Below are 25,129 nucleotides of genomic sequence, written 5' to 3'. Positions count from 1 at the left end.
TGCTGATATGGTTGTTGAAGGAGAATGGTTGCGGTTACAGTTGTAGTGATTGACTCCGGGTGCAGTCTTGGCTGTGACTTTTGAACCGTTGCGGTAGTTAAGTTCAAGAGGGTCACTTTTATGTTTCAACACATATTGCTCTAGACTTAGTATATTTTTTGTACACTCAGGTTGCCTATAAATAGGGACTGAGGTTAGAAGTAGAAAGAGCTTTTAAACTCAAGTATTCTTTCTGCTTAAAACACTGTAATCAGTTCTTCATCAATATAAGATCTGATTAATACTTACTCTCTGTGTTCTTACTTTTCGTTCATTCAATCATAATTGCTTTCGGAATCATAAGAATGTTAGGGTGCAAATTCATGCTTGGATGTAGTGTTTTAGGCTTTCCTCTTTGTATGTGTAAATGGGTTGAGTCTTTCCTATAAATAGGAAGTGAGTGACTCCCATTATGTAAGAGAACCATTTGGAGTGTTAGACTAGAGAGAGAAAATTTGTACAAACCCATTTGCATATTCTTTCTAGATCTAATAAGAGCTTACAAAGATTTATTTACTCCTTGTGTTGTTGATTTTACATGATGATTCACTAGATCTTTCTAATTCCGCACATGCCATCATAATCAACACCACTACAATTGGTATCAGAGCGGGTGTTCTTGATTTAATCAAGAATTGATCCTTGATGGCGATTTTGATTTAGTGATTCATTTTATGATCTTGGATCTTCGTGGTTTAGAGTGTTTTTGAATTCTAGAAATCGAATTCATCTTTGATTCTATTCATAATTCGATTTTCTTCACTAGAATTCAAGTGATTTTTACTTTCTCTCTCTAGAAAACCCATTCAAAATCATTTTCTCTCTCTAGAAATCTTCAAGTTTTTGTGATCATGGTGAATTTGCCTTACAATTCTTGGATTGTGATCGTTAAAGATGTTAAATACAAAGTAAATGAAGATCAGTTCTATGGGTTGGTGTTAAGCAAATTGATTTCATGGGGTAATTTGGTTTCTTATGGAGGTTTGAAGGATGATCATGGAAGCTTGGTATATCAACCAATTTGTAAGATTGCATGGTTGAATAAAATTGCCTTGTCCATATTAGTTCATAGTAGAAATCAAAAGGAAGGAGAAGAAAGAGATTTGTTCAATAAGAAATACATTTCTCTAATTGAGAACCCAAATGATCTTCGTGCTCCTAAGTTTGTTGAAGTTCTTGACAATGGAGTTCAATGTGATGTTCTTGATGTTCAAGAAAAAGGAGTTCAAGTTGATTCTCATGATGAAAAAGTTTTTTGCTCGATTGGAGTTCAAACCGATGATATGGTGTGTTCTTGTGATTCGTTTGAAGGAATGATTCCGTATCGGAAGCCGGTGATACAAGAAATTCAAAAGTATCAAACTCCAAAAGATTTGATTCAAACTCAAAATGTTCATGTTGTTAAAAGTGGGTTTGTTCATGAAGTCAAGTCTTCAAGATGCAAAAAGATGAGAAAGAAAAAGAAGAAGAAGATGAATCGGAAGAACAAGCGGGTTTAGTCACAAAAATTGTCAAATGTTGTGAAGCCAAAATCCGTGAAACAAATTGGGTTCCAAAACAACAATCTCCAAAGGTTGAATTGAATTTGAAGTCAAAACCCAAAAGTGTTGGTGGTTCTTTTGATGATGTTCTTGGATCGTTGAAGAACACGAAGAACTCGAAGAACGATTTGTACATCTCGCATGGTGGGTGGTACAATGTTCGATTTGGAGATTTTCTCATTCCGACAAAAGAACCAAGATCTTCCAAATTTGATTCGTTCGTTGAAAACGGAACTCGATTCGTCAAAAAAGTATCTCAAATTCCTAAATGGATTCCAAAACGTCCGTCCATGATTTCGATTCATATTTTTCGTTTTTCATTTTTGATCGATTTGCTTCGTTGGATCTAATCCGTTTTAACCCCATTGATGATCCAATATTTTTTTTTGATCAAATCCCAATCCAATCCTATTTGTTTGTTTGATCCGTTTTTAAATTGAAACTGATCATTTGAATCGAATTTTAAGCCAAATTTCATTTGCTTGTCACCGATCATTAAAATTGAGCCCAACTTTATTTCAATTCGATATTTTCTTTGGTTCTCTACTGACTCGTACACTCTGAAGTTATTTTTTTAATTTTCGATCGACTTGTTCTTGATTCTTGTTTTCATTTCATCTCTAATAATCGACTGATACTGTGAATCGATATTGTATTGTTTGTTGGATATCGAGTCGATCTTGGTTTTGTTGATGTATAGAAAATCTTCAATCGAAATCTTGATTTTGAAGAATTTGATAAAGAAATGTTGAATATGTTGAAGAACAAGTTGAATATTCTCTGTTTGATCTGAAAATCGTTGATAGATTCATAGAATTGTGTTTGTCAACTGAAGAATTCTTAAATTCAAAGCTAAAAGTCAAAATCGGTTTCTTGATGAATCTGGAATTGATTTCGCTTTTGATGTTTTTGTTTTGAGTCATTTGAGAAATCGAACAGGAAAGCGATATTAGAGTCGAACCTGATTTCAAAATTTTGACTTGGAATTGCAATTTTGATATCGAAAAGTCGATGTTGGTTTATTGCTTAATATGATTGGGTTAATCGATTTTGGAAGTTTATTGTTGATGTTTTGGTTTGAATGAAAAAGCGATTCCAGGGGTTATCAATTGTTTATTTCTTTGGGTTGCGAATGTCGATGGTTTTTGGAATCGATGTGAATTCGTTTTGGGTTGAATGAAAAATGAACTATTGTTTTTGAAGTCATAATCGACTGGTAAGAGTCAATGTTCAAAGTCTGGTCTATATTGATTAATGTTGGTACCAAGGAAATGGTTTGGGAATCAATCTCGCTTTGGAATCTTTATTTGGTGAATATCGATTGTTTTGACATATCGACGTAGGTGTATGGAATGGTTTGATAAATAGATTGATGTTGAATAAAAAGCAAAGTGTATTTTGATTTCAAAATGGGGACGATGAAACGTAGTCTGCGAAATTGATATTGGGAAGTGACGATGAACGAAGAACAAAGATTTTGAAATCGATTGTAATTGATATCGATTTTGGGGAGTCGATAGTTTTGAAATGAACTGGAAAGATTTTGGAGTCGACATTTGAAGAATTGAATGATTTTTATATGATATTGGTTCGATAGTTGACTGGAACCAAAAGAAATTTTGATGTCGATTGTTGATTCTTCAAACATGATTTCGCATTTGGTTAACTAGTTTGAAGGCCAAGAATATTTGCATCTGGGTCTCAATTAATTTCGCATATGAGGTTGTATGGATTGGGGTTAAAGATGCGAAGGTGATTAAGGTTGAAATTTAGTTCGCATTTGGTTAAATTGGGTTAAGATGCGAAGTATTTTCATCCATGGTTCGCATTCATGTTTCACGTGCGAAGAATTAAAAATGCGAAGTATTTCACTGTATAACGTGAATTGGGTAAGAAAACAAATAGTTTCGAATTTGGCCCCTTATATTTTTATGAAATGGCAAAATTTGCCCAGTTTCGCAAGTTTGAAGAAAATGCAAATATTTTCAAAATGAGTATCTGCAGTTTCTGATTTTTGGCAACAAGTACCCAACTTCGCATATGGGTAATAAAAGCTGAGAAATTGCAGAATTTTCAGTTCTGGTCCTTGCAGTTTGTGCGAATTTATGCTTTATGCCCGGTTTCGCAAATGGGCTAGAGTTTTGCATATTTGACTGTTTTTGGCACAACGGGTCCCTGCAAGTTTCAGAAAGTGACAATTTCTACCCGGTTTTTGAAAAATCTTGCAACTTTCACCCAAAAAGTCAAAAATTTTCATAAATTGGAATTTTTTGTGGCTTTTTCGTGATTGTTTTTCCGTGCAAGAGTTTTGGTGATTGATTTTTGGTACACATCAAGGGGGAGTATTGTGAAGTTTATTCCTCGGGCGCTTCTCATCCTTAGTGGGTTTTATAATCATTTTTTGATTATAAAAAGGGGGAGAATGATGGGTATTCGAAGCTTCTCGGGTTTGTCGAATATTCATTTGCGGATTTGAAAACCGGTGTAACTTTGAGGGGGAGTTTGGTCTTGATCGTGCTAGCTCGTTGGAGATTGAAGTCGGACATCCAATCCTAGCTTTGAGGGGGAGAATGTTAGGGTGCAAAGTCATGCTTGGATGTAGTGTTTTAGGCTTTCCTCTTTGTATGTGTAAATGGGTTGAGTCTTTCCTATAAATAGGAAGTGAGTGACTCCCATTATGTAAGAGAACCATTTAGAGTGTTAGACTAGAGAGAGAAACTTTATTCAAACCCATTTGTATATTCTTTCTAGATCTAATAAGAGCTTACAAAGATTTATTTACTCCTTGTGTTCTTGATTTTACATGATGATTCATTAGATCTTTCTAATTCCGCACATGCCATCATAATCAACACCACTACAGATATAACTATGGTTTTAAATCGGCATAAAACCCTTTTTTATATGAAAGCATACAAGTATTTTTCCATACTTAAAGTAATTTCAGTGAGCTAAATCGACATAACTCGCTAATTTGAAGTTAGAACCCGTAAATCTTATGATTTGTTAATACCACATGTGAGCTATCATTACCATACTTGACATAGACGGCCTCGTAATACAACGTTCTTCAGGCGTCATCGTTAAATGGCACTTGTCACCACAGACCTGCCGGTCTAGTTGTTGCAAGCAGCTTAGGTGTGGGTTTGTCAAACCCAATATAGATCTATACACAACTATCACGTTCTCCCTACAAGAGACTCTGGTTAATTTACAAGACTTTTTGACTTTGTTACTTTGGAAGTAACCCGAAGTGAATGACTCATAAATTTATTCATTAACAGATTTACGTGAACTAAACTGAAAACCTTTGATAAATAAGTTTGAGAAGTAAATGATACATAAACTATACCTATTATAGTTTATCCGAAATGTTTGTAATGTATAAGTACTCTTTTATGAAAACACATTAGTGTTATAAATCCATAAATTATGCTTATTATAACTTAATATATGTGTTCTAAATGAATGAATAATCTTATCATGAATGACTAAGTTTCAGTTTATGATCATAAACTAACAAGGAAACACATTCAATATTTAGAACTCATGGTTGTACACTTTGCTCAACATAATAAAAAGTGTCATGAAGGTTATAAGCTGTTAACAAGTTTTTAACCTTTCTGCATCGTTTTAGAAAAGTCATAGAAAAATCATACGAAGTCAAAAACTAAATCTGTAAATTCTTAGAGTTCTTAAAATGTGTCTAGTTTATTCATAATTTTTATCATGATTTTTCAGGACCTCCAACTTGTGTGAAAAAGTCCATAATCACAGACTGGTCCGGATTGGTGATTGAAATGATAGGCAGTTTTGTAAAAATCACCGTAAATCGTAGAAAAATCGTGTGGAGATGTTCAAGTAGTCATTTAGAAGCTAAGAACTGGAACTACTTGAACCTAAAACAGTTTTGAAAACAAAAATGTTTAAGTTGCCCAAAATAGTCCGTGAATGGAGTCCAACTTTTCTGATGAAAGCTGTTAGAAAAGTTTAATTATGTTCTTAGTGTTTTAACTTGTATTCCCCCCCCCCCCCCCCCCCCCCCCTAAAACTTAAGAAAACATGAAAATGTTGGGGTATGAACTCACCTTGAGTGATTTCAATAGATCATTGTTGAATAATGGAAGTGTTCAACTCAAGAACACTTGAAGATGCCTTGAAGATTTTCGAGAATCTAACATTAAAGTGATGGAGTTTGTGTAAGCAATCGATGATTGGAGTAGAATGAAGTGTAATAATCACAAGGAGGATGAATTATACTTACCAAGAGAAGAATAAAGCTTCAAGATCAGCCTTGGAATCTTGAAATAGAGAGAAAAAGTTTGAGAGCAAAGTTGTGTTTGATTTTTGGTGAAATGAGAGCAAGTGAAAGAAAATGAGGAGAGAGGTTGAGTGACCAGCTCTAAAAACGTGGGAGTAACTTGTGAGAGAGGTAAAAAGTACAAGAAAGTGACAAGGTATGGTGCGGAGGAGTGTGGGTTAGTCATCGAGTGGGTATGGGGGTTGCTTGTGTCATAATACAAAGAAAAGTCAACACTCAACCTTTGTACTTCACCCACTCTTCTTGGATAAGGTTTTATCCTCAAAAGCGTGATTAATCAATAATTAGGGAGCCTTATATGTTAAAATAAAGTTTTGGGTGAAAATCCCGCGTTAAAACAATGAAAAACGAAGCTAAAATGAAGTCGTAGTCGAAAACCAGGAAGAAATGGGCTTCCCTGCGAGACCTCTCGGTCCTGGCCGAGGTTCGGTCCCTTCTGATCATGAGCCAAAGGCGAAATGGGGCGAACGGAGTAAGACGCGAAATGGAGCGAAATAGACCGAAATGGACCGAAGGTTCGGTCCGAAAGGGAGGGTTCGGTCCTTATGCGTGGATCGGTCCGAAGGGACGGTTCGCTTCTGATGCCTTCCCTTCTGACAAGTTCGGTTCCTAAGAGGGGTTTCGGGTCCTTAACAGGGTTCGGCTCCTTAAGAGGGTTTTCGGGTCCTTAAGTCCTTTTAATCCGTTTTTACCCCGTTTTTAGCGGTTTTTGACCCGGTTAAGGGTCGGGATGGCCCGAAAGACTACAAAAATTTTAAGGAACTTTTTGAGAGAGATTTGATATTCTTGGAGAGATTTCACATATGGAGAGAGATTTGGGAGAGATTTGACATTCTTGGAGAGATTTCACATACGGAGAGAGATTTGGGAGAGATTTTACATTCTTGGAGAGATTTCACATACAGAGAGAGATTTGGGAGAGATTTGACATTCTTGGAGAGATTTAGGAGAGATTTCTAGATAAAAAGATATAGAGTGATAACGATTGAGAGAGGTTTCGCGAGTGACATTTGTGAGTGTTTGGCTCCGTAACACAAGGTCCGTAAACCCCATTAAGCCAGGTTTTAGGATCTTACACACTCCCGATGAGTATGCAACATTATTTTATCGTTTTTGTTCATTGCTTAGTACTAAGGCTAAGGAAAATTAAACACAATATTTTTTTTCAAGTGATGTTTTCTCATTAAAATAGTGAGTTATACAGTAATTACATAACACAAACCCTAATATACAAGGTTTAATTGAGTTGACCGGTTTGACTCGATGACTTCGTTCGACTTGACTTGACCCGAAATTGACTATTGTCACAAAGTTGTTAATGACTTAAGTTCAAAACTTCTCACAAAGAGGGAGAATGTTGAGTTCGAATTTAGTAGTGAGGTGTCAAATTCAGTTGTAGCTTGTTAATATTCGAAGTTTATAAGTTAGATTCCAATGTATGTATTTTGTAAGGGTTGTTTAGATTTTGAAGTTTTCATGTTTACGCCCTTATGTATTTTTGCTTACTTCTGTCGTTCCTATAAATAGGGATAGGTACTAGAGATAGAGTAACTTTTGGCACTTCGTGTTCTTTACTCTAAAACACTATTGTATCTTTCAGAAGTATCAATTGAGCCAAACAGATTTTATTTACATCTTGTATTTTAGATTCAACTCATACTATGATTTCATTTCGTTTATACACGATTCATACGAACTACACTAAAACCATTTGCAAGTGGCTTTGTCAACAGATGTGGTTACTCTAATTAATCATAATATTTGAGTACACCATCTACAATTAAACTATGCAATTTTCTAAAAAATTTATCACATTTATTTGGCATTTTACAAGATTATGTATTCTGTTAAATATCAAAATCCATCTCACAACTTATTCTTTGATAAAAAATAAACTAACTTGTAACGTCCCAAAATACAAGGTAAAATTTTCATTCTTAAATCAACCAAATTATTCATTCGTTAATTCTAAAAGATAGTCAGAGTATCGAAAGATGTTTCAAGATAATATCAGAGTAATAATAAACCATAAGTGTGAAATCTCCAATGTATGCGATGCAGTTATATGGAACCCTTCCCTTTGGAACCAGTAGTACATGAAAATTTTAAATATAAAATTGTAAGTATAAAGTTTAGTGAGTTTCCCAAAATATCATATAACATATATAATGTGTGGATGGTGTGGTTCTCCCACATTCTTACAATTACTAATTGTTGCAGTCCTCCTAAAGTCTTTATTGCTATGGTCCTCTCATAGTCTTTCGTATGGCTTTCATGACCCTCCCATGATCTTTCATACAAGTGTCATGGTCCTTCAATGCTCTTTCATGCAAAAGTCACAAAGACAGTCTAGCAGCCTACATAGTATAGTGAGAAGACTCACCTCACAAACGTAGTTGACAACTAACTAGCTCACACAGTCAAGAAGTGGGTGCTACACACCACCTATTAAATCACATATAGTAAAACCTTTAGTATACTTTCTAAAACTAGCAATTTGGCTAAAAGTGAACTAGGTCAAAAAGTCAATGGTCAAAGTCAACTCCAATTGACCTCCACGTCATGGCCAACGAATGGCCACATCGTGGTCATCTAACTTGATCCCGATTAAAATCCACTATAACGCCATGGTAGGCATGCCACCACGCTACGGTAGAGTCCACTCTAAACAACCGTGACCAAATCAACCTCCACATCGTTGCAAGAAAGATGCCAAATCATGGAAACTGTATAAAGACAGCTTAATGGATTTGGCTCTCAATCTGCTAAGCCTTCAACTCTAACTTTACAGGAAGCTTCTTGGGACCTTAATGGTCGAGAAAAATAAAAACTTTATGGATGTGAATGTCCTTCGCCCAACTAGGTCAAAATATGAGGAAGTGACCCAAAACCACATGCATGACTCCAAAAACTCAACCAACTTTTAGATCCAGAATGTATTAAGGTCAATGGACCTTTATAAGTCATAAAGTTGTAGACTTTATCTCATCCCATCATTTAAACTTCATTAATAGACAAAAACATGCTAAGAAGGCTTGATCTACAAGAAATGAATCAACAATGTGGAACCTTGAGGACTTACGAACAGTTCAGAGAGTGGCACCAAGGATGGGGAGGAGTTTCTTGCTTGATTCTTGCATGAAAACCTTCTTCATCTTCCTTCAAAGTGCACCAAACACACCAAAATGATCTCAAAGCTTGCAAAGAGGCTAGGGTTTGCTCAAGAACACTTTAGGAGGTGATGGAGGACGAGGGTCGGGGAAACCTAGCCATCACTTCCTTTAAATATGGCCTTGAGCCTAAAAATTAGGCTTTTGCACATCCATTTGCACCACATCGTGGACCTTGCATGACCATGTCGTGGCGTCTAAATGAAACACGTGTTTCATGCATAAATGCCACGTCGTAGTGATCTGTTCACCATGTCGTGGCCAACCAAGTTTTATCAAAATAACAATTGAAACTCATACCTAAAACCCGACATTACACAACTCCCTATATATATATATATATATATATATATATATATATATATATATATATATATATATATATATATATATATATATATATATATATATATATATATATATATATATATATAATCGTAGGCGCATGTACATGTAATTTTTTTGTTTGAACGACATAAATATATATAAAAAAAATTTATAACTGAACATTCGTCAAACAACACATCCTTATTACGCTTATCCACTCCATAAATAAGTTTGTTCTGAAAGTTCCATAGAGACGAAAACATGAAGACAATAACTTCATCAAAAACCTTCTTACTAAAATCCAAAATATTATTATTCATCCAAATAACAAAGAATAAATAGACTGATTAGTCGGAATGGGAAACCCCACCAACGAGCAATTTGATCCAAAATAGGAGTAAGAAGAGGACATAAAATAAAATTTTGAGAAATAGATTCTCGAACTTGAGAACCCACTAGAAGAAGCATGAAATATAAGTCAATACCTCTATCTCTCAGGTTCAATCCGGTGGGAATTCTATCTAAGGAAATCATCCAAAGAATAACATTGAACTTTATAGGCACAAAGTTATTCCACCGGGTAGGCCTTCCTGACTACAAAAGGAATACTTTATTAAAAAAGTTACATGTACAAGATACTATAAAATATCATATTTCATATCCCATAATAAACGATCCTTATTAGTGGAGAATGTGTATTCCTGTAAACAAGCAAGTAATCCATCCCACTGAGTAGACTCGGTATCACTTCACGGAGCTCCTACTCAGATTTCCAATCCACCACAATCGGATCTTCCTATCTGTCTAGCACAAACACCTTAGGAAACCGATCCTTTAAGGATCAATCACCAAGACAAATGTCAAACCAAATCTAGCAACCAAGCCAACACCAACATTGAACTTACAAAAGTCTTTACGAAGAACACCTTTGACAACAAGATGATCAATAGCATAATCAATAGAAATCCACATACTGTTTCCTTTTAATATACTTTGAAGCTGACCCTGTCCCCATTCTGACCATGCATAGCTTTTATGAATCTTACCAAAAGAGCATACGATTGTTCAAAAAACTTCTATTGCCATTTAAATAGTAACACTCTACTAAAAGTGGGAAAGCACCCAACACCGAGACCCTTGAGCTCCTTACTAGAAAGCACACACTTCCAAACCACCTAATGTAACTTATGCTCCCAATATTTGCAACCCAAAAAAAACCTTGCCCTAATCGTTTCCAAAAGTTTCAACACCACCTCCAAAACATGAAAATAAACATGTAATAGATGCAAGTGCTTCCTAACACCAACTTGATGAGAGTCAACCTTCCTCCTTTAGATAAAATTTTTCCTTCCAAGAAGAGTTCTTTGAAACTAATCTAGAAATAATTAGCTTCCACGAGTCAATGTGGGTCATATTAGAAGCCACCAAGACCCCAAGATAAATAAAAGTTAACCGAATCACACTACATCCAATAAAAGTAGCTACTTCTTGGACTACAAAAAATTCCACTTCACTCCAATCAACATAGTCTTAAATAGATTAATTTTCAGACCCGAAGCCAACTGAAAAACCTAAAGAAACGAACTATATGGCGAGCATTGTCCAAATCCCAATCACATAATAAGATAGCATCATTAGCATACAAAAACTGAAAAACCTCCAAACCTATCTCTTTTATAGTAACCCCACAAAAGTGTTGGATATAGTGTCTAAGTCCATAACTTTTATTGGTATGTACTTGATCCGACCCGGCATGGTCCATTTGGGTTGCATGGCATTGCAATACTTGGATAGACTAAATGAGAGAATATGGCACTTATGATTATTAATATATTATAAGTTCTAATATATTAATAATAGTATTATTTAATTAGTATTTGATCAAGTATTAATCTAGTATTAATTTGGTGATCAAAGTGAGACTAATTAAATATATAGGGTTGATTATGACAATCATCAAATCTTTTATGGTGGATTAATGATCCATGGTTTATGGGTTATGGATGTAACCATTTGGAGCTCCATGGATAGTCCATGGGAGTTACAAACCCATGGGTCATGAGAAATGAAGAGTCATGACAATTATGGGTCTTCTTAATGAAACCCTAATTGTGACACCACTATAAAAGGAACCCTTTGGCTAGTAAAATTGGACCTAGTAAGGTTACTAGAGAGGGCATAACTGATTTTGAGTGCTAGAAGTATACTCTCAAGTTATTCCAAGTTTTGTGGTGTTGTGTGAAGCATTTGAGGCACAACATTTGGGGTGCTAGGCTCACAAAGTCTTGAAGGAATCCAAGCAACAACAAGGTATGTATTTCTACTAGTTTTATGCGTTATGTAATCCCCATGCCATGCTAGTTAGGATATAACCTTGAAAAAGAAATTTGCATGTATATAGAGAAAACATAGATTCAAGTTTATTAGGGTTGCATGTACACTTAGGAAGTGTTAGAATGCTCAAAACCCATCAGTGGTATCAGAGCCTAGGATTGTTTTCTGTATACTTGATGCAAAACTGCTTGAAAATCGAAAAAACTGCTCAGTGTCGACTGGACTCGCCGAGTTCATGGGGCGGACTCGCCGAGTCCATGTACAAACTCATCCTACTCGTCGAGTAGGATCATGCACTCGACGAGTAGGTGCGTGATGGGCAGTCTTTTCCTGTTTTGTTGCTGGAAATGGATTAGAATCATTATCCTAATCTGTTTTGGACTTGTAAAATCTGTTTTTCAAAAAATGATAATGATTATGTTAATCCATTTTACATGACTTTTAACAATTTCAAAGTATTATATACGCTTATATGATTCTTGAAATTGCTTGACATGAAATTGTGTTCTTATGAGTTTTTAGAAGATCATAGGAATTATGTGTAACCACCATGTGTGTTTAATTCTTGATCTTAATTGCATTGATGGTGTCCATAACTTGTCCTCAAGTTATGGATAACCAAAAGTCACTTCTTTTAATTGTGATTAAAGAACTAAAGAGGTTTCATAAAATGAAGAGTCTTCATTTTTATGAACCATTAAAACTCATAAGTTACAAATTGAAGAGACTTGGAATAGTTTCAATTCTTGCCTTCAAGTTTTGGAATTTGAAAAGTCTTACACTCTAATACTTTAATTCCAAATTAAACCTTAGATTTTTAAAAAGTTTAAAAATCAACACTTATACTATTATTATAATTTTATTATATAGATATGTATAAGAATATGTCGTTCTTACCGTTAGTAGGCTTCATTCACGAAGCCGGTCTATAAGGGAGCTTAAGGTTGTTGCCTATAAAATGGTGACTTAATGGGTGTCCACTCAAACCACTGCTTCCTTGATCGGTGGAGGGTCGTTAGCCGAACGGGTAGGATATGACTTTAAATTCTCATTAAAAGTATAATGAATTATAAAGTAACTATACATTATAAATTCCCAATCTTAGTTACTTTAGGAAAATGTGAATTTGGTGCTAGCCCATAAAATTACAATTTGTACCTTACCAACTCATTAGTGGAGCGTGTGTGGTTCACCGGCACACTAACATGGACTAGTAAGAGTGGAAAAGGGTAACTTGACTTTATTATAGATCGGTGGAGCATGTGTGGTTAACCGGCACATCGATTAGGTAATATTGATAAGGGTACCAAGTCAATTTGTATGGTTATTCACACCTTGTTTGTGATCCTCGGCATCCCAGTCACAAACTTGAGAGGGCACATTCGAGATTCAAACATGTCATTGAAAAGTTCAATGTATCTCAAAAGATCTAGGAGTTTCAAAACCAATAAAACCTAATAATAAAATATTTCGTCTTATGGTGGAAATTGGTAAATCTTCATTTACCTACCTTCAAATATTTTATAGTGTGGATTACGGCATCCCTCTTCCACCTATAAATAGTTTGTTGGATCCTAGCCTTAATATTTCATTTGGGTGACTTATTAAGGATTCTTAATCTAATGAAACTTATCTTCCTTTTATTCCAGGTGTCTTCCAATAACGTTGTTGGCTCAAACTCTACAGGCTCCTTTTCCCTTATGAACTTGTGTGGTAAGGTCATCTTTGATGGATCCAACTTTAATGAGTGGATCAGAAACATCAAGATGATTACCTGCTATGAGGACAAAGAATATGTCCTTGACAGGGAGCTTAAGGTTGTTAATGAAGCCACTGCTACTCCTAAAAAGCTTGCGGAGTTCATTGCGCATGAGAAGGATGCCACCAAGGTGTCCTGCATCATGATGGCCACAACGACTCCGGAACTCCAAAAATCTTATGAAGATTTCTACCCCTATGAGATGCACCTAGATCTGATGGAAAGGTACCATCAGAGCGCGCGTCAAGAGAGGTATGAAATCATTTCCTCCATGATAACCGCAAGGATGAAGGATGGTGAACCCATCACCGGTCACTTGCAGAAGATGCAGAGGTTCGTTGACCGGTTGCTAAAGCTTAATGTTGACTTCCCTGAGGAATTGGCGATTGACATCATTCTCCATTCCTTACCTCCAAGTTATGATCAGTTTCGTATGACTTATCATATGAACAAGGAGGAAGTCACACTTAGCAAACTTCAAGGACTCTTAAGGACAGCTGAAAATGGCCTTAAGAGTAAAGCGGTTGCTACTTCTACTCCTTTAACAGCCCATGTTCTTGCAATTGGGCAAGGGAAGGGTAAGAAGAGGAAAAGCCCTTGAAAGGGTACCAAGGGTAAGACTCTTGATGGTTCCTCTGCAAGTGGGACAAAGAAAGGTCCCATTACTCCTTCTTCGAACCCAAAGGAAGCACAGTGCTTCTATTGCCAAGATAAGGGACACTTCAAGCAAAGCTGCGCCAAATATCTTCAAGATGTAATGGATGGGAAGGTTAAACCCACCCATGCAGGTATTTACACAATATTGTCTAACAACTCATCTAATGCTAATTCTTGGGTGCTTGATACAGGGTGTGGTATTCACATTTGTACTGATTTGCAGGCACTAAGAAGAAGTGAGCAAGTGGAGCATGGGAAGATAAACTTAGTCATGGGCAACAGGAAAGACATCACCTGTTACCAAGATATGAGTTTATTCTTTATTGCTTAATAATGGGTTAATGTTAGATTTGAATAAGTATTGTTACTCGCCCGAAATGGCGAGAAATATTATTTCTTTTCATGGCTTGTATAAACAAGGTTTTACATTTTCATTTGATAATAAAAATGGTGCTATTAATGTTTATTAATGTTTATTTCTTTTCATGGCTTGTACAAACAAGGTTTTACATTTTCATTTGATAATAAAAATGGTGCTATTAATGTTTATTACAATGATGTATTTTACTTTAAAGCAATACCTTGTGATGGTGTATATGAAGCTGTGAATGTTGTAGACAATTTAGGACATAATGTGTTGTATATTGATTCTTCTGATAGCTTGGACAAAGCGTCCTTGTGGCATTGTCGTCTTGGACATGTTAACAAGAAGTGCATAGGCCAACTCCAAAAGGCTGGAGTCTTGGAATCATTTGACCTCAAGTCAGATGATAGTTGCGAGTCTTGTTTACTTGGAAAAATGACAAAGTCGCCCTTCACAGGTACTTGTGATAGGGGTGAAGGTTTGTTGGACCTTGTACACACGGATGTGTGTGGGCCCTTCAGAGTTGCTACAAGGGATGCTAATCGTTATTATGTGACTTTTACTGATGATTACAGTAGATATGGATATATTTACTTAATCAAGCATAAGTCAGAAACCTTTGAAAAGTTCAAAGAGTTTAAGCAGGAAGTTGAGAATCAATTGGGCAGGAACATCAAGATGCTCCGATCCGATTGGGGAGGAGAGTATCTTAGCATTGAGTTCCTCGACTATCTTAAGGAATGTGGGATTGTCTCACAATTGACACCTCCCAGGACACCACAGTTGAATGGTGTGGCTGAGAGGCGCAATCGAACCTTGTTGGATATTGTTCGTTCCATGATGAGTCGAGCTTCGTTACCAATCTCTTTCTAGGGGTATGCCTTAGAGACTGCCGCCCATATCCTTAATCTAGTCCCTACTAAAAGGGTTACCAAAACACCTCACGAGATGTGGACTGGGAAAGTACCCAATTTGGACCACATCAAGATTTGGGGTTGTGAAGCTTTTGTGAGGCGTGAGACTCATGACAAGCTTGAACCCCGAAGCGAGAGGTGTATTTTCATCGGCTACCCACAAAGATCCTTTGGTTACCTCTTCTACAGACCCAGTGATAATGTGGTCTTTGTAGCAAGAAGAGGAGTCTTTCGTGAGAGAGAATTCATAAGCCAAGGGGACAGTGGGAGGCAAATTGACCTTGAAGAGCTTAAAGAGTCAAGTGGTGAAGGAACCTCAAATGCTGTCAGCCAACCTGAGGAGGAAACTCCTGTTGAGCCGATAGATGAGTCTATACCTCCAAGACGTTCCACTAGGGTGAGGAACACACCTGAATTTTATTATGGTTATCACATCACCACTGAAGGTGATACATTTATCAGTGATAGTACACTGATAGATTTGGATGAACCAAATAATTATAAGGGAGCCATGGCAGGCCCTGAGTCTGCGAAATGGAAGGAGGCTATGGACAACGAGATTCAGTCCATGTATGATAATCAAGTTTAGAACTTGGTTGACAATGTACCAGGTCGTAAGACAGTTGGGTGCAAATGGATCTTCAAGAAGAAGACCGACATGGATGGGAAAGTACACACTTATAAAATGCGACTGGTTGCGAAGGGCTTTACTCAAACTCCGGGAGTTGACTATGATGAGACCTTCTCACCAGTAGCTAAGATTAAGTCTATTAGAGTGTTGTTAGCCATAGCTGCATTTCATGACTGTGAAATATGGCAAATGGATGTCAAAACCGCTTTCCTTAATGGGAAGTTGGCTGAGGATGTTTACATGGCTCAGCCAGAGGGTTTTGTCGATCCAAAATACCCTAATAGAGTGTGTAAGCTTGAAAAATCCATTTATGGATTGAAACAAGCATCTCGCAGGTGGAATCTTTGCTTTGATGAGAAAATCAAAGAGTTTGGCTTTTTTAGGAGTGAGGATGAGTCTTGTGTGTATGTCAGGGCTAGTGAGAGCATAGTTAGCTTCTTGGTGTTGTATGTGGATGACATACTTCTCATAGGAAATGACATCCCAACTTTGCAGGAGGTTAAGGCCTGGCTTGGGAAGTGTTTTGCTATGAAGGACCTTGGGAAGCTGCCTATATCCTAGGGATAAGGATATTGAGAGATAGGATTAAGAGACTAATTGAACTTAGTCAAAGTACTTATGTGGATAAGATACTAAAGAGGTTCAGTATGCAAGATTCCAATAAAGGAGAGTTACCAATCCAGAGTAATGCCAAGCTAAGTAAGACTCAGAGTCCGAGTACAGAGGCTGAGATAGCTGAGATGAGTCAGATACCATATGCCTCCGCTGTGGGCTCGATCATGTATGCTATGACTTGTACTCGCCCTGATGTGGCTTTTTCTTTGAGCATGGTCAGTAGATGTTAAGGGAACCCTGGCAAGGCACACTGGACAGCGGTAAAGAACATTCTCAAGTATTTGCGGAGGACTAAGGACTGGGTCCTAACCCTCGGAGGCAGTGATGACTTGAGAGTGGAAGGATATAGTGATGCTAGCTTTCAAACTGATAGGGATAATTTCCGCTCTCAGTCAAGTTGGGTCTTTATCCTAAATGGAGGAGCAATTACTTGGAAAAGTTCCAAGCGGGAGATAGTAGCTGATTCGACTTGTGAATCAGAGTACATAGCAGCAAGCGAGGCAAAAAAAGAGGCGATATGGCAGAAGAACTTCATCGGAGACCTTGGAGTTATGCCAGCTATAAAGGAGCCAATGGAAAATTTCTGTGACAGTGAAAGTGCGGTTGCTTTGGCGAAAGAACCAAGAGATCACAGGAGATCTAGGCACATTGACAAAAAATACCATTTCATCAGACATAGAATAGAAGAAGGACTCCTCGTGGCAAAGAGGGTATCATCAGATGAGAACCCGGCAGATCCCCTCACGAAGGGACTGAGCAGGGTTAAGCATTGACAGCATGCAAGGCGCATTGGGCTGAAGGATGATATTAGTTTCAGTAATTAGATTCCTGAAACTTGTAAAATGTAATTGACATTTGATGATAAATAAAAGTTGTTATTTATTTATGAGTAAGGTGTTACTATCTTGTGTTGATTGTTTACTATGTTTCAATTTTGCATGTTTTTACTTCCAGAATAATCATGTTATTATTCAAACCATCCACAGTCGGTCAAACTTTGGAAGTAAGTATTGATTCAAGACTGTCATGAATTTGGATTGTATTATTTGTCTAAAGTGCTTTAGACATTGCAATGGTTGCTACAACATTCATGAGTACTCATAAGGGCTGAGTATTGGATTCAACCCACGCTCACTTGCATCACGTCATGGAATTTATCTCGAGTGATCGTGAGACGGTAATATCATATAAATCTTCAAACCTAGAGATATGAGTTGTTGACTATGAGTTGGTTATTCATTGATTGTACGAAAACACATTGGTAACTCGATGTTATAGAACGTGCCTTTGTGAGTAATTCAACGAGTAGTTAGTACAAGCATATCAGTCGAAGTTTATCTGTTCCTTCTAGAAATAGAAGCAATATCTGGGCCCCTCGATGATTTGGTTTTGACCTATGTACCGGGCCCAGTCAGAACCTAATTGATGTGTTCAATTTAGTTCAATGTCGAAACAAATCAGAGATCGAGAAACAAATGTTGGACAATAAGTAAGACCATGTTCCATGTGTGTTGTCCGGATGATATCTGTTGGGTTTTGAGCATTCTAACACTCCTAAGTGTACATGCAACCCTAAATACCTTGGATCTATGTTTTCTCTATTATACATGCAAATAAGAACTTCCAAGGTATTATCCTAATCTAGCATACAAAACAATAACTATAGCAAGATAGAATACATACCTCTTTGATGTAGAAAGTCTTCATGAAGCTTGAGTGCCTAGTGCCCCAAGTGTGACACCTCAAATGGAATCACAATCATCATGACACTTAGAATAGCTTGAGAGAATTCTACACTTCATGAAATCGGCTAGCCCTCTCTAGAATAATACTAGTCCCGATTTTGCCAAGAATAATATCTTTATATAGTGTTACAATTAGGGTAAACTCTTAATTGTCATGGCTTTCTATTTCCTTGGATCCATGGGTTCAAATACACCATGGAGCATCCATGAACCATCCTATGGGTTTTAGCCCAACTTGATTATCCATGGAGCATTAGCCCACTATACAAGTATGGATGATTTACACAATCAACCCATATATTTAATTAGTCTTCTTTTGATCAATTAATTAATCCTAGATTAATTCTTGATCAATACTAATTAAATAATCTTATTATTCTTATTATTAATATACTAGAACTTATAATATATTAAAAACCATAAGTGTCTTATTTCTCTCATTATAGTCTATCCAAGTGCATGATGGTATGCAACCCAAATGGACCATGCCGGGTCGGGTCAAATCTTACCAATTATAGTTATGGACTTAGACATTAATCCAACAGTCTCCCACTTGGATAAGTCTAAAACTATTATTGCGTATGACTTCAAGAACCGACTGGCAATCGTAGCTCTCAAAAGCTTCTGTCGAACTCTGACCTTGTAGATGAACTCTAACCTTTGTCATTGACTTGTCCATTAGATAAGGGATCATATATTCCTCCGTTCTAGATATCATATGGACTGAGACATGGATTATAGATCATTCTCTCTGTCCATTTGTTGTTTCCCGATTTCGAATTTATAACGACTGACTAATTGAACAAATCAAATCAGTCCTGGCCCGGCCGAGCACTTCCATTTGTCATCATCAAATCATCGAGGGGCCCACAGATATCGCTTTTATCCCGAAGGTAAAAGGAATGGATAAACTTCGAATCATATGGCTTGTTCTACTACTTGTTGAATCATACACAAAGGCACGTTTTATAACATCGAGTTACCAATGCGTTTTCGTGCAATCAATGTACTATCAACTCATAGTAACAACTCATATCTCTAGGTTTGAAGAATATAAGATATTATCATCTCATGATCACTCGTGATAAAATCCATGAAGTGATTCCAATGAGCGCGGGTTGAATCCAATTCTCAGAACTTATGAGCACTCATGAGTGTTGTAGCCCTTTGTCCAACACCTTAGACCTCTACAAGCCAACTCATGACAGTCTTAATTCATATCTACTTCCAACATATGACCGACTGTGGATAGTTTGAATAACTTAGTCATTCCAAAAGAATAACCCAGTTTATTCGGGAAGTCAAAACATGCAAAGTGAAACACAATAATAATTGAATCCAATATGGTATCAACCCTTTGAACATAAATAAACACCTTTTATTTATCACCATATGATTACACATTATTCATTGTATACTGTTTCAGCTATCAACTTTATTCTTGAATTTAAAACAATAGTTGTCCCATGCTCCAAGCATGTACACTATGTTTTCTAAACACTAGTCATGCCATACACCAAGTATGCATACTATGTTTGTCTATGATCTTTACTTTGTGAACTAGATCAATTGAACATAACTTCAATGATTCTCTTTTCACACTCCCAAATCCTTCCTGCAAATGCAAGAATTCCAAATTCATGCCATTTACCGAAATCTGTTAGATTCTAAACTTATATGCATTGATCCTCTTGTAACGATTATGCACAAACTCACAAAGACTTGGCAACAATCATTACAGAGTATTCCAAAGGAGATCAACTCCTTGGAAATATCCTTCTTGCATTAAGTTTCCTAAATCTTACACAGATTGAAAATTCTAACTTTGAAACATTCCCAGATTCCATTTTGACTATCACTTCTGAACAAGAGTTGCCTCCTTACAGATTATGTCAATATGGTCCTTCCAGAATTATCACTATACTTCCAACTGTCCTTGAGCAACCAATCTTTGGTAAGCCTCAGATTGTTCTCGACAATTGTTTAATCCTTTTAGTCATATCCAGTTCTAAACCTTTTCCCTTCTTAATGCCCCAGGCATTTGGAAAATTTTAGAAAGGATGAATATAGCACATGTAATCGATCCTATATCCGAAGCATATGGGACACGATTCATGATGTCTCACATAAAGACTAAACCAGTCTTTTGCTATGACATTTCCATTTCAATTTGCCAAGTTCTCATAATTCAGATTATGAAAAGGGATGCCGTAATCATAATCGAATTTTAGAACGCAAATAATGGACTCATATACAGAATTTCCTTATGTTGAGCCATTCCAACATGAAATTCATATATATATATATCCTTGACTAAATGATTAAAACCTCACGATCTAAGCTTATAGATTTGAGATGAAGCATAATTTCCTCTCCCTTAATTATAGAAAAACAACCTTTTCCCAATTGAAACCTTTTGTTTTCTATAATTAACATTGCTAGCTTGCAATACTTATCATAATTATCATGCTCCCACTAACATGATGATTATTAACATAACACCTATGCTCCCACTAACTTTGACATGTACTCAGAAATCAACTGGACTTCTAGATATCAATACTTCATTGACTTTCTTACCAAAGTTCAGATTTCTGATACTAGATTGTTTTGATAAGACTTTATCAAAATCATACACCGTCCCTTAGATAGCACACTTGTGAGTCTAAACAATTATGAAGAGGTATGCCGTAATGATAATGGTTAGACGTTTTTGCCACGTCTCACAAGTCCATATTAGTGTGCCGGTTAACCACACGCGCTCCACTAACGACTTTGAGAATGCGAATATCACAATTGCTATCTAGATAAAATCTACTTAGTGAAAGTGTTTCCTCACCATCATTTTCATGAATCGGAGAGAAACCTTATGACACTTAGATTTACTAGTGTATGTGTTCTTATCCATGTGAATGGTCAAAATCATAGTCACAAGACAAGGATAATGACAAACCCAAACTCATATGGATTGAACTTAATCTTAATTTCTTGCCACCTGGCAGCTCTAGGGCCTACCATTGCTTCCAAGTTGTTATGCAACCAATTGAGAACTCTAAGAACTCATATGAAAAGCCAACTTTAACTGGAATGGGCACAGAATATGTCAACACGATAGGTTATGAACCTCAAGTTGTGTTCTAGTGAAGAACTTTAGGTTTTATTCTTGATTAGTTCTTGAGACTTTCAAGACCTTTAAGACTCCCACTGTCCTCTTGACCTATAAGACTCCCTTGTCAAACATCCAAGAGATAGTGCGGATTCTAATCAAGACAAACACTTCACAACATTGGCCTTAGTTGGTCTTCGTTTTATCCAAAACATCACAACTTACCAATTTCAAATGTCCAAGAGTAGAAAACTTTTACTCTTACATTTGACAAGTGTTTTAAACCTTCTTTAAGACATGTCACTCAAATTACAATCTTGGAGTATGACTCTAAGACTTGTATTGGAACGAAGTATGACTCATCTTCTTGATTTAACCATTTCAACAATTCAAGTTCCTCTCCTTAGTCATAAGAATGCACTAAGATTTCCTTTGAGAAATAATTTTGATATGGTTTCTTAATCATTAAGATGATCACAAAACTGATACTAAAGTACTCTCCCATCTTTTCAGATTTGAGAAACTTTTATCCTTCTGCCTAATTTGATTCTTTTTATTCGCTCTGCCATACATTGGAACCTTTTCCAATGTCTCAGAGTTACACTTAAGCTTGTAAGTATAATCATATTTACTGAACTTTAGTTAACTATGACAAATAGTCTTATCAATCTTTTGTGGTGGACTTAACCAGTGCACAAGACTATGTACTCGATCCCTTAGTCCATTACTTGACTCACACATCCATGTGAATAAGTAATTAGTCTTAATTTTCCAAAACTTGAAAGTTCTCATTCATCATGCTATACAACTTGCATGATTCCAAGTTCCGGTCCAATTGAAACTTGGGTGATGAAAATCTTTCCTTATTTGGTAAATCTAGACATTACCACAAATGAAAGAATCAATTTCATATTTCCACTCTTGCTATTATTGGAATCATATAAGCAACAATTTTTTCTCAAATGCCATTGTAAGGATATTTTAAAATAAATAAAATCAAAAATTTTCTATTATTTTAACACTTTGCGGAAAACTTATCCTTACAATCCATATGAAAACTTGTTGTTATCTATTCCTAAGCAATATCTAATAACTCCTGAGAAGTAGCTCAAGAACCCGATCTTCAAACTATGCGATAGAAATCCATCTATGCAATCAGATTCAGCATATTCTTTCTTTAAGTTTCTTCACTTTTCTTTGATTCTTAAAACATCACCATGCGACCCGGTCACATCATGTATCAAGAATCTCAGAATAGAAACTTAACAGAGTTAGATAGTGGACTTTACCTAAAGTAGAGTCATACTTATTGACTTTAACATCCTTAGGTAAATTTGGCAGCTTCGCAACCAATGCCCCTTCCTTTGGCAATATAAACATACGGACCCTTTGATAATGGTACACGAGACTATCACAGACTTAGCTTTTCTCTTTACCATTTGGTCAACCGAGTTGACTATGGCCGATCCCTTTCCACCGGGAAGAGAGAGCTTTACTAGATATCCAATGTCATCATTGTCAATGTCCATAAAGTTTTAGGAAGTTGATCTTAACAAATAGATAAGATCATTAAGGGTCTTGTCATAGTCTGTTTCATAGGTGTCCTAAAGGAACTCACTATGTGACTTAGAAAGTGATTGAACCACCAACTTTCTCAAGACGTTGACACCCAACTCTCCCGGCTTGTCAATATGTGATTACATCTCCAAGATGTGACCACACCTTGACCTTGCCTTGCCAATAGGGCTTGAGTGACCTTAAACTTTTTCAAGAACTTGTGGGTTAGGGAGAATAATTGGAGGAGGAGAAAGAAGTATAATATCCATGGGACATCATCTTCATTAGGAAACCTTGTTTCAAGAGATTTGGGAAGATCATAGGTGTCTAAACCAGACATCTTTTGGGAGATATTCAAGATAGTTGATTTTAAGTCCTTAATATGACACCCAATATGAAATATTAAGGCTAGGACCCAACAAACTATTTTATAACTTAGAAGAGGTGTGCCGTAATCCAAGCTATAAAATATTTGAAGGTAGGTGAATGACAATTCACCAATTTCCACCAAGATAAACGAAATGTATTATTAGAATGAGCTTGAAGACTTTAACTCTTTGTGAAGCTTGAAGTTATTCTTGAGAGAAAATGGGAATGGACAGGAGGTAAAATGACAAGAGGCGGTAGAGCTTTTTGGAAGGAAGTCGTCCAAATATAGGGAGTATGAAAGTTTGATGTAATATTCAACATGGATGCATGTTGAATATTAAAGTACATGGGGAAGTGGGGAAAAGTGTCTAATCATCAAAGCCAACACTCTTATCCTTAACTTATTCACATCTTATGATTTAAAATAATATCTTTAGAAATCTTAAATATTATTTTAAATGATCAAATTTGGCTTAAAATGGGGGTTTAAGGGGTCTAAGTTACGAAAAAATACGAGTTTAGTGGGATCCACGACATCAAAATACCTTAAAATGATGAAATGATCTTAAAGGGTCCAAAACCTGGAGTCAAATGGTGAATTCCAAAGTCAAACCATGAGTTCCGAAGCTCTTCTTAGATTCCAGAGTGGGTTCACGAGGTTCTGGAGTCAAACCTCAAATTCCGGAGTGCCTTCTTCCAAGGTGCGAAGGGCTCCGGTGCGAGATGGATCGGTGGCTGATCCTTCTGGAGTGATATGAGACCTTCCGAAGTCAACAGTTCTGGATCAGCAGGTCGTCTGGAGCGAGATTGTCCGAGTGAAGGGATTCCGGAGCCAAATCCGAAGGTTCCGAAGTGGGAGGGTCCAAAGTGCGAAGCTGTCCGGTGCGGTTAGGAGGTTCCGAACTGGGCTTGCTCCTTAAAGTTTTCTCCTTTCATTTAGAGTAGGTTTTGACTTAGGAAACTACATTGGGGGATTAGGGAGAGATTTGAGATACATGGAGATATTTGGGAGAGATTTGTGAGACATATATGTTTTGCATTATAACAATACATGGCTCATTAGGAATCATAATGTAAACCTTAGCGTTCCCCAGTGAATTTCCGGTCCACCAAATTCTCCTTAAAAGCTCAAATGCACATTAATGGAGGCTAAGAGTCGATTAAGGGTTTTAGGAGGCCTGGGCGTGTTGAAGAGGCTAGCCCTAAGGACTTAGATGCTTAAATAGGGAACACACACTTAAAATTAGGGTTTTCACTGCTCCTTGTACGCCCCACTTAATCATCGTACACCCAGCGTACGAGGCCTCTCATTCCCGATACATTCTTTGCAGTACACTAAGCGTACTCCAAAGTACGCCTCGCGTTCTACACTTCGCAACAGTACGCCCTGCGTACTTCCTATGTACGCCCCGCGTACTTGGGTTCCCTCTTAAGCCCTAGAATACTCTGAAGGCCATAACTTCTTTGTTACAAATCCGATTCTGACGATGCTTATATCCATGAAAAGGTAGCAAGAAGCTCTACGCTTTTATCAACTCATACCTGCCATGAAAGTTTCTAAACAAGGATTCAATTCCATAAAACCCGAACTGACACTTTACCAAAATACTACTTGGCTCCAAAACACAAACCGACCACCTGGATAATCCAAATTACATGACCCGCCTCCAAATGAGAAAC

Source organism: Lactuca sativa, chromosome 3 (genome assembly GCF_002870075.4).
Source record: "Lactuca sativa cultivar Salinas chromosome 3, Lsat_Salinas_v11, whole genome shotgun sequence".
NCBI lineage: Eukaryota > Viridiplantae > Streptophyta > Magnoliopsida > Asterales > Asteraceae > Lactuca > Lactuca sativa.
The sequence above is the reverse complement of the archived record's forward strand: the minus strand, read 5'-3'. Positions refer to the sequence as shown.